The 11,522-nt window shown below is 38.0% G+C and overlaps 1 pseudogene; it reads left to right on the top strand.

Annotated features, from left to right (window-relative positions):
* Nucleotides 1–450: 450 nt before the first annotated feature.
* LOC138009598 (uncharacterized) overlaps nucleotides 451–11,522 on the top strand; it is a 20,432-nt pseudogene continuing 9,360 nt past the window's right edge.

Genomic DNA, 11,522 nt, shown 5'->3' with positions numbered 1-11,522 from the left:
CGCGACAAAAGAAATTTCCGAGTCCTCCGGGTCATAATTAATTTCTGAATCAGAAGATGTGATGGACATTGTTAATTTAAGAAAATTCCTATGACTATGAAGCTCTAATGGAAACAATCTCGCTGTGCGAAGCCTTCGGATACTGTGTGTTTTGTGGATCGTTCTCGATTTGACGTCACAACATCCCACTCACCCCAGACTCCTTTCACGCGGTCATGGGACCATCGAAGCTCGACTTTAACAGGGCATAGAAAATGGAGGATTTTACCAAATCAAAAAATTTTCGCGGCAAAATAATCCAAACAATACGCATAATTTTTTAGCGCAAAAAAATATTTGGGTTTAGGTGCACTTCAATTCATTGGTGCCACGTTTGTATCAACGATCACACTTTTGTGGTGACCATTTTTTTGTTAGTTTTTCTCTTTAAATGCCGATCCACGCAAGGAAATGCTTACAGCAACTGAAGTAAAAAGGTAAGCATTAATTTTAAACGAATAGCATTTGATTTGATGCCTTATTGTCTTCAAAATGAGGAACGATTTACACGTATATGCATGTAGAATTCACATTTTCAAACCTTCAAGTCAATTTGTCAAGCAACGATACTTAACTTGCCTTAAATGCTATAACCCTGTAGAATAATGAATAACAAGTCTTAGATCACATGGTGAAGCAAATTATTTCGAAAAAAAAGTGCTCATACGTCAAGTTACATGTAGACAATTGACAAATGATTCTTTCTCGTAAAAATGCTAAATGCTGTCACTTCAAGTATTGTAATCAATGCAGAAAATGCCTGAGAAAGCTATTATTGACGTTTGTAAGTAGAGACCCAAATTTATGAGTCTACTCTTCACACACTTTAATTGTAATAGAAATTATGTTATTTAGAGGAATCACTACATGCATCATTGTTGAATTTACTCCCTTTTTTTTTTGTTGCCATGAAAGAGTATAAAAATCTGCACAGCAGGGAAAGGTCCTTTACAGCAGAGAATTGTGTCTCCTCTATCAGTTATGGTTTGATGTATTTGGGGATCTCTCTTTGCAGACTTGTTATAGTTCTGTGGTTTATCTGAAATGTTTAAGAGCTTTTTATATTTAAATGTAAAACAAGAACCCAATCCAAAGATTTTGACATGAATTAAAATAATGTTTGGGTGCATGCAATAAAAAAATGTAACTGCTTTGAAATCTGTTTCCTATTACTTTGTCCGTGAGCTATGGTAGACTAGTAACTGTTAATAGCTCGACTGCATCGGATCTTTTGTAGTTTTCAGCACATTTCTGATTTGCTGGAATATAACAGGAGCAGGATATTATTACCTTGTTTCTTGTGTTCCACATGTGCACTAGTACACGTACTTCTATTCTTCTGTCAAATCTTTTAATACAATGTAAATGTAAAATAAATAGATGGAGAAAAAAAATTAATAAATCAGTGCATCATGAAAGCTCCGCTTGAATCATTCTTTCTTTCTTCAATAATGGAGTTCCCAAGAGAGTTGAAAGGGTCCTTATTTGCAAGTTGATGTTGGTTTTTGTCAATTTTCGTAGATAGATTTATTCCTGGGATATTACGTTTGTGTGTTTCTTCTGCAGGCAAATTAGCATATCTGAATGGAAGCAAGCACCAAGTACAGGTCCACTTTACGTCCAAGCAGTCCGAGTAAAATTTTCGAGAGAAGCTCATGGAAGCTCTGGAGGAAGTCGTTCTTTGAGGGACAATGCAATACCTACCTTTTTCTCTCACACCAAAAATGCAAACGAGAGACCTGCCAGTGAATGCCGAAAACGTGAAGTAGTAAGTGCTGCTTTAATATTGTTCCAGAAAGAATCCAATTGTATCAAGCTGCAAATAAAATACCACTTAAATTGAACAGATGTAGTGTTCACTGCTTTCAGTTGTGTACAATATTATAGGCTCTTAACCAAATCTTGGATAGTAATAATGTTAACACACAAGTTTTGCGTTTACCTGTAGACGAAGAACCCATGACATCTGAGAAAGCTGTTGCCACTGGGTCAAGTTCAATACAGACACCAGGAAAAGTGCAAGTGAAAAAAAGGAAAACTGATTCTTCAAAGATCAAACGAACAGTAGTTAATAGTTATACCCGAACTGAAATAGTTTGAAAGATCAAGCTTGTCAGACGGATTTGAAATTTTCCATGCGGTTGCAAGTGACCATGGCTATGTGTCCTCTAATGATTCTGTTCCTGACAGTTTAAATAACATTCCCTTATCAAAAACTACCAAAAGAGGTTACAATTTCCCGGAATTGAAGCAATGTACACCAACCTCGGTGAGGAGCAAAGCGATGACAAACGCTTGTCAGAAATTTGAGACTCAGGAATTTTATTCCACTGATACAGAAAGCGATTTTAATGAGGAAAGTTCACACCTTGAAGAGACCGCAAATGCAGAAATGTCCAGGGAAAAGAGGAGCAAGAGGAGGAGTGAACAAACTGGCTTGAGGCTAACTGTGGCAACCTACACAAAGAGCGAAAGTTTATTGTCTTCGAAAGTAAGTTGAAAAACTCTTTTCATCAAGTGTCTGCTGTCCCAACTGTGGCCGGAAATTAAAAAACATGACCCTCCAACTAAAGGTTCCGTAGCGACTTTTGAAAACCTTGGATGTTGTCAGAAGCCAATACATTGGCAAACTCAACCGTTCGTGAGCTCAACAGCTGTGGCAAATTTACTGCTCAGTTCACAGGAAATGATTACAGAAACTAATGTGCAATTTCTTAGTGAAAGAACGATAACAACACACGGAAAAAGTACCTGTTCCCTACCGTCAACAAAAAATTTGTTGAACATCAAGCAGAAGTTTTAAGGAAAGTTCAAAAACACAGAGGTTGTTGCTGGAAGTGATGCACGCTGTGACAGCTTGGGCCACTCGGCAAAATACAGGACCTACAGTATCGTCGACACAGAGTCATCCAAGGTCCTGAATTTCTCTTTGCTTCAAGTAAAAGAAGTAAAGAACTCTAATGCGATGGAACTGGAGGGTTTAAAGCACTGCCTCGATCATTTGAAAGGAGATGTATCACGGTCTGATGGCAAAAAAGTGCTGCCAGAAAGTTCAGCATTACTCTTACCATGGTTAAGAGAGCATGCACTCAACTTGCTATCCTTGACCATCATCATAATGTGGGACAAGACCAAGCTTAGACAAAGGAAAGTGCAATGAAATTTAGATTTGTGTCTCCCAAAGGTAGTCAGGGATGTGTTGCAAGGCCCCAGTATGAAGCCAAGTCTTACAAGTTTCTAGATAACTTGATGGCTAATTTACTTGCCTTTAAAGGAGGTTTAATTGAGATACCTCACCTACCCCCAAAACCACCAGCACTTAACATTGCTTCTACACCAAGACCAAATCAAAGGAAATCTTAATTGAGGGACACAGATCTCGGTTGCGAGTTTGATAGTAACTACAAACAAAATAAATTTTATTGCTGTTTTCAAACAATCTCTTTTATCCAGGACAAGTCCACCTCTGAATAGCTTTCATCAAGGGTCCGAAAACCAGTATAAATCCCTTGCAAATCAGGAAAGGCTGCTCCAATTTCTTTTACAATGCATGACGGTATTACTCTTCCCGACATACCTTCCCAGTCTGTAAACTGGCGTTGTGCCGCATAACAATAATTTCTGAAACAAGAAATATGTATATCATGATGCATCTTTCGTGACAAGATTCCCGTACGCAAAGAACCACACCACTGCTCGTATGTGCATGTGTCGGTTAGTGAAATTATGAAACTCTACTGAAAAGAGGGGTGAGTAAGCCAGGCTACAGAAAGTTTTGCGCAAAGACTTGGGATACCACGTTCTTTCTCATTCAAGGATAGCTCAAATTTGTACAGCATGCATAGATGTAAGCTCATTAAAATAAACACCATAAGGTCAGAACATGAGAAGGTTTGAAACCTATGTTTAATTAAAGTGTAGTATTATTCGTCTGTATCGGAAAATTATTAAAATATCGTAGCAATGCAAATAGTCCAGCTATGATGGTTGTTTGAGTACGTGGCAAATCGCTGTTCACACAAAGTTAGGGTTTTTATATTAGGTGGAAAATCGATAAGCAAAAACTGAGGACAGTGATCGGAAGACACACTTACATGTTATTCATTTCACAAGGCACTCTTTTTTTTATTATTTTATTATTTTATTTTTTTTATTTAAACAATATTCAGACAAGACGTTTGACCCAAGAGTTACAAAGACTCATCAAGAGGGCTTACTTCGAGTATACATACATTTCATTATAGGAGTAAGACAGTAAAAAGAGCATACAAATCACAAAGAATCAACATGCTGATAGGTAGCACAAATGTACACTTATTATGTTACATAAAATCGGTTAGAATCTGAGATGAACGTCTGGACAAGCAAAAATAAAGCCTTATTTTCATCATAAGAAAGAGATGGGCATCCAGACAGGAAAGCCGATAAGATTGCTGTATCAGACATATGGGCCCACCTGTCAGCAAAAATCTGAGCAGCTGGGGAGAGCAGTTTATAACGTGAGGCAGCAAACAAAGGACACTTCAGGAAAAAATGCTTTACAGAATCTGAATAAAAAACACAGAAGCGGGCTGGCGATTCTTTACATCCTATTTTAAATAAATATTAATTGAGAGCACAAGCATCTAAACAGAGCCGTGTATGAATTATAGAAGAAAACCTATCAAGAGCAACTTTGTAAAGAACATTTTTTGCAGGAAATGAAAAGTAGGATAAAAAGGATTTCTTCAATACACTCAGGGAAAGAGTGCTCCATACGTCAATACTTAAATTATTCCATAACCTTGAAGTAGATGGAAAAAATGATTTATTAAAATGTTCAGTGCGACTAGCAAAAAGAGTAAAATATTTAAGATTTCTTAATGAATAACTCGTTCTCTCAGAGACTTGTAAAGAAAGTAGGTTTTTAAGATAGTTAAGACAAAGGTTGTTTACAATCTTGTAATAAAGTATCACTTTATGAACAGCCCTTCTCGACCTTATTTCTTCCCAACCAAGTTCAAGCGCAAGGCGACGCTTACTAGTTCCTTTAACGGCCCTGGTAACAATTTTAGCGGCCTCGTACTGCACATGATCAAGGAGATCACATTCGCATTCAGTACATCCATCCCAAACCACACATCCGCATACTCCTATACAGGGCGAACGAGAGATTTATAAAGCCTCTTGAGAGTGTTTCTACAAAGTTTGAATTTTAAACCCTTCAACATATTCACTCTCTTGCTAGCTCTCTCTTAGACATTAAAAATATGTGGTTTCCAAGATAAATTGCTAGCAAGCGTTACGCCTAGGTGAGTATGTTGCATGACTTCATCAATTACCTCATTGTCAAACAAAACGAAAGGAGGAAAAGGCTTAAAACGCTTGACTCAGAACATCATACATTTAGTTTTGGAAGCATTGATAGTTACAAGCCAACGTTTCGCCCAATCACAAATTTGCTCAAGGTCAGAATTTAATTTAACGGCCGAAAGGGTGGGGTCGTCAACAACATCAAAAAGTGAAGTATGGTCAGCATATAAAAGACAATCGGACTGGACGTTATCGGCAATGTCGTTGATATAAATTAAAAAGAGTAAAGGGCCAAGCACAGAGCCTTGAGGTACACCGGAATTATTACCAATCCAGTCGGAGGACTGGCCGTCAATAACAATTCATTGTTTATGATCAGAGACAAACAAATTTAGGAATAGACTGTGATTAGTGGAAAAATGAAGTCTCTACACGCTCATCGTTTGCATACGAATTATAAAGACGCAAAACCAGCAAGCCAAACATAACGACATAATTCTTAACTTGACATAGTCTGATGTTCGAACCATCTTTGCTCACATTGCACTTTCACGAGTAACTCTGTTGGCAGCTGGCCGTCACTCGTGATGAATTTGCATAAGCCATGCCGATGTGCATCTATGATCAAATGTTAACCAGAGTGCGAAAACAATCTTTTCAGTTGAGATGAAAAAATTTTCTACTAGTTCAGGGGTTTGGTTTCCTTGGAATGTTTTTCTCTTTGTAATTTGTTACTGTTAAACAACTTGCAAAGTAATACTGCAGTAGTAAACCGCAAGAATAATATTTACATAAGTCTTACTTTGAACAACGAACGGTTGGTCACGCAAGGTTTTCGAGGATATGTTCAATGTGTTTTGTAAATTCTCCGTGACCAGTAACCCGATATTTCAGTCAATTTAAAGTGAAGCTGCAAATTATAGTAACATTTTAGACAGTGATTAGCGACACTATCTAGCTTGAGTAGTTTTATATCTTTCAACACGGCATTGCAAGAGCGGGTCACCCAGACCCAGGACATGTTAAGCTTACAGTTTTGTATATATTGTCAAAACCCTCTTCGGCTGCAGGATATTGACATAATAAATGTATCGGTATGTTTCGTTCACTGAGCTGCAAAAAACAAGCGGACATATTCTCCCATAAACTGAAACGAATAAACTTAACAATGTGATGACGGTGAAGTCCACGCAAGCGGGACAAGCGTCCACAAAATCGACTCGTCGAACCGTGGAAGCTTCGAATGAACAGGCCACAAGAAGTCTTTGAAATAGTCACTGCAATCAAAATATGTTGCAAAGATGGCTTCAAATGTGGTCCGAAGATTCTGGCTACGGATATTCTCTTCGCATGTAAAAGGAAAATAAAGCCAACCAAGGTCCATGACTAGCGGCTATGATCCTCTATGATGTTCGCAGTTTTCAGCCGAAAATTGTTCAGTTCCTGTTCTTCAGTGGGATTTCAACATTATAATCTGGCTTATCGAAAGACAAAGTCAATGGAAACCTTTAACAACTCTACCGCGGAATTTTAATTCCCGAGGGTTTACCTCGGTTGACTTTCCCTCTGCAACTTTAAAGCTTAGCCGTAAATTTTCCTTGGCAGAAAATCGGCCTACCACAGGAATACCGAGGGAAAGTCGCGACAGGGTGACGCGGCAATGACGTGGTAAAGGGGTCAATACTTTCAGGCGGTACTGTAGCCATTGAAACCAAAGAGGCTGTCAAGTGGGCTGATTACAAAAACTAATATTAATGTACAGCCTTATGCAAGATTTGCCCACCACAGAAGTACTTAAGACTGCCAAATGGGATTCCTTACACTTAACGTACAAAGTCAAGTTGGCAACATTAGCATATAAGATTTTTCATGATTGTCCCCCCCCCCCCCCCCCCTCTATGGGTCATATTGTAACCAAGAAGACTTCTCCTATCCATCATTTACATACTACAAACACAGCAACAGTGCTTCGCTTTAAAACACATTTTATGAAAAATTCAATAGCATTCAGAGCTTCTAATGTGTGGAATCTCGTCACCCGGGATCTCGCAAAGACATCCAACATCAAGAACTATACAAGAATGGCCTCTAAATCCGACAAATCACATAACTTAGACTTGCGGAATCTCCGCAAACAATGCCTCACAATAATGATAACGATCTTAATATATTTTTATCCCTTAAGTTTTAGTTAGTTTCATGCTGGACCCCATAAGCAGCAATGCTTTAATCACCATCGTGTTGAAATAAAAGCTGTTGTATAATATTGTATTTAGATGTCCTTGATCTGGATTATGTGATAACAGATAGAAAAAACATGGTGGGCTGACTGAGATTAGTTTTCTTAAAAGTTATTGCATTAGTGTGCACGTCATATAAGATTTATACCTCTAAACATATAGACGGTTTTACAAAATGACTTCCTACCGTACCTGCACAGTTTGTGGATCACCCAAGGACACCAACTGAAACAACTAATTGTTTTTTCCTTGTTGAAAACTGAAATAACATATTTTTAGAGTGTCCAGTATGTGGCATGTTATACATGGCAGTCAACCCTCTATAAAGCTAACCCAAAGTTACCAGATACTAAATAGCAAAAGAACACTTCAACGTGGTACAGTAATCGATCCTCCACAAACAAGAAAATACCACGCTATTCTCAGGTATTCGCGTGGTAGATGGCCGAACTGATTATGGAACTCTCTTTGTACTACAAGTTTATCTCTGACAGATGGCTACCATGTCTCTTTGTAGTCTTGTGTCAGCGACTGATGAACAAAATAAATACCATGTTACACTGGGCAATGTTTCGTGCAGCTTATCACTTAAAACATCACGCTGCTTCCTGTGTCCATTTTTGTGTCCGATCTAATGCCTGGTTACTAAGCTTTGAAAGTTCCACTGAAATTCTTGTTGTAATGGAAAAATCTATGGAAAAACTGTGTTGAATGAAGAAATTCCTGTCAACAAATACCAGAAAAAGATCAATCATATGTCAAAATTGGTAGAAACGATGTTCAATGCATGAAAGTGCTAAAATTGTGGGTATGACAATTTTCCGTTTGAATGTAAATAGTGAGTTAACGTTCGATGAGCAGTGGATGAAGAAGACTTCTCAAGACTCGACCTTGGATTTCTTTTGATTTCTTTCAAAAAACTTTCTTTCCAAAATTTGAGCTGGTAAATTCAGGGTGCCGTGTATGTGCTGGTTTTTATGGTACTTCCGAGCGACAAGACATTTTTAAATTAACCTATTTGCTATGATTGCCTACATGTATATGCTACCAAATCCATCATGGCTACAGAAATATTATTTTTAAAAATATCCCATTTGTGAAATTGAGGACAGCTCGATGGGAGGTGATATTGAAAGTTTTAATTTACTCTGCCAATCCTTTCCGGGATTCCAGTTTTTTATATTGCACCATTCGGTTCCATAATTCATTTTTAAATTAATTTGTTTTGGGATTGAATTCAATGCAGCTCCTATTATTGTGGAAGTACGTTTATTAGTTCAGATTATTGAGGATGCTTATGAGAAGACTGGCTATCAGTTTGCTGGGTTTTGTCAGAGTGCTGGAAACGTGGGCGTTCAGAAGACATTTTTTTTGATCAATTAACTTCTCCAAATTAGAGAATATATTTCTATAAATTGGTTTTCAAAAAAAACGTGGCGTAAATTTGTTGGTTTCTGAAATTTAAATAAGTATGTCTTCAAGTGTGCCTTGAACTGGTCGACAGATGTAACACCCCTGAGTTCAGGAGGCAATCGATTCCATAACTTAGGGGCAACTATGGAAAAAGCCCTATCACCATACGTCTTTAACCTTGATCTAGGCACGTCTAAAAAATCCTGAGAACTAGAACGAAGTAATCGTGGACTATTTCTATAACGTAAAAGTTCAGATAGGTAAATTGGTGCTAAGCCATTAAGACATTTGTACACTAAGAGTAAAATTTTAAAACGAATACGATAATTTAGCGGTAGCCAATAAAGCTTGAACATGATAATGATAACATGATAATTCATGGTGTTGGCAATGCAATGGCACTTTCGGACAAGTTTCGTAATGGAAGGATGCATTCCCATACTTGCCAGTCCAGCCACAATCCATTCTCTGGCAAAGGACCCACAGTTTGCTTGTTGATTTGGCAAGCGCGACACTTATAACTGAATTGTTGTAGTTTTAACGACTTTGAATCAAAAAATAATCGCAGGATCCGGTCACTACAATAGAGGAAATGCGTACCAAATATTGCACACTGTCTACATCTCCATCAAACGGACAGTTTAAAGATGTGTTCTATGCCATATCTGTGATATTACATAACTGGTGTGTATAAAACAACACTAACGATTGAGAAGAAAAGAGTGAAATCGCTTGTCTTTGCTCCAAAGGCACAGTCAGCATGCAGATGTCTGTTTTAAATGAAAGGCAATTCTTGACACCTATGCCATTAGAGCCCTTAAATGAAATCGTAGCTAGGAGGGGTGAGACCACTGAATTACCATTTAGCGAAATCCATTTTTTCGCCTGCAAATACCCGCCCATTTTGTGAAATAGTGTTTTTATCACTAAATAACCAATTTTTGATACATGTATGATGAGGTCTGTATTCAAACCTTTTTCGATAATACATACAAGTGTTTTGGTCTAATTAGGTCGTTTATAAAACTTTAGTTTTTTCTTTTAGTTGTTAAATATGTCTTTTCCTTTGTATGATACAAAATTTCCGAAATCAGCAATCCGGTTCCTTAAAGTGCCCCTATGATCAAAAAAACCACTTCCTTTTTTCCTTCAGATTTTAAAAGTGTGTTTGCTTAACACCGGACTGGCAAAATTTTGAGCTTTGATTTTTATCCAAAGGCCGTTTACTTTGAGTGTAAGTTTTGGATTTCACGGTCTGCCATTACTCACGTTCAAAACTGATTGATTGGACCTCAGACGGTTGGATCCAGGGAAAAGTGACGTCAGAGGCTCACTAGCTTAAAATTTCAGCGTGTGAAGGCAGCTTATTATATATGCAAAGCGTGAGTTTAAAAGTCTGAAAGCCCAAAACCCCTGTGCTGCATATTAATTCTGCGGCGTACACACGTATTGCATTCTTAAACTAGTGAGCCTTTGACGTCATTTTCTCCTCGATCCAGCTCTCTCAAGAACATAATGTTGGTAGTGGCGGACCATTAAATAGGAAAATTATAGTTAAAATAAAGAGGTGTCTTTTTGAAATCAAGGCTTAAAACGTGGGTCACTTAGTGTTTTGTTAACATAGTTTTCAAATCCAAAGAAAAATATGAATTGATTTTTTGGTCACAGGGGCACTTTAAAGGGTTAGGGTTATGGGAATTATCCCATTTATTTTGACCATAAATTTAGTAAGTCAATTTTCAGTGACAGTGACTTTTTCAGTCTTAAATTGCTGCTGGATCATCGCCGTGAGATAAAAATCGATTAAACCTTAAAAGAAGAATGAGCCACACCAAGTTATTATGGAAATTTGGTTTTATCAACGGAGTTGGTGATGTAAATTGACCACTGTACAGAGATGCTAAAAGCTGACGTTTCGAGTGTTAGCCCTTTGTCAGAGCAAATCACGGAATTATGGGTTGTGTGTAGTTTTTGTAGTGGAGTAGGAGCTACGCTATTGGTGGTAACATGGCAACGTGAAAAATAGGAATATATGAGTTAAATGAAAAGCGTTTGTTGATACCGTAAGGATTAAGAGTGCCGATTTGGAAGGTTTGTTCCAGATTCTTGTGGCTTTCCGTCGTACCTAGATGTAGGCAAAGGCCACAGATAGCCATGTGTTTTTTGGAGTGGTTAGGGAGATTAAAATGACGAGTGACTGGCTTAGATGCATCCTTCTTGTTCTTCTCAATATCACGAAGGTGTTCGCGGAATCGGTTACCTAGTCGTTTACCTGTCTCGCCAAAGTAGAGGTTATCAGATAAATGACATTTGCGGAGGTACAGGTGAAACGATCAGTGATCTTAACAGATCGCTTACATCTTCATATTTTGCTAGTGGTAAGACTAAAAGGACGAGTTTTGCATCGTGGGCATGCGCATTTGAAGATGCCGGGTTGCTCATTAGTTTTGAGCGTGCTTCTAACTAAAAAGATGCCTACGTTTTTGTCGCGTTTGAATAAAATAAGTGGTGGTTGGGAAAAGATTCTGCCAGTCTCTG

The sequence above is a fragment of the Montipora foliosa genome, chromosome 7, assembly GCF_036669935.1.
Source record: "Montipora foliosa isolate CH-2021 chromosome 7, ASM3666993v2, whole genome shotgun sequence".
NCBI lineage: Eukaryota > Metazoa > Cnidaria > Anthozoa > Scleractinia > Acroporidae > Montipora > Montipora foliosa.
The sequence above is the reverse complement of the archived record's forward strand: the minus strand, read 5'-3'. Positions and strand labels throughout refer to the sequence as shown.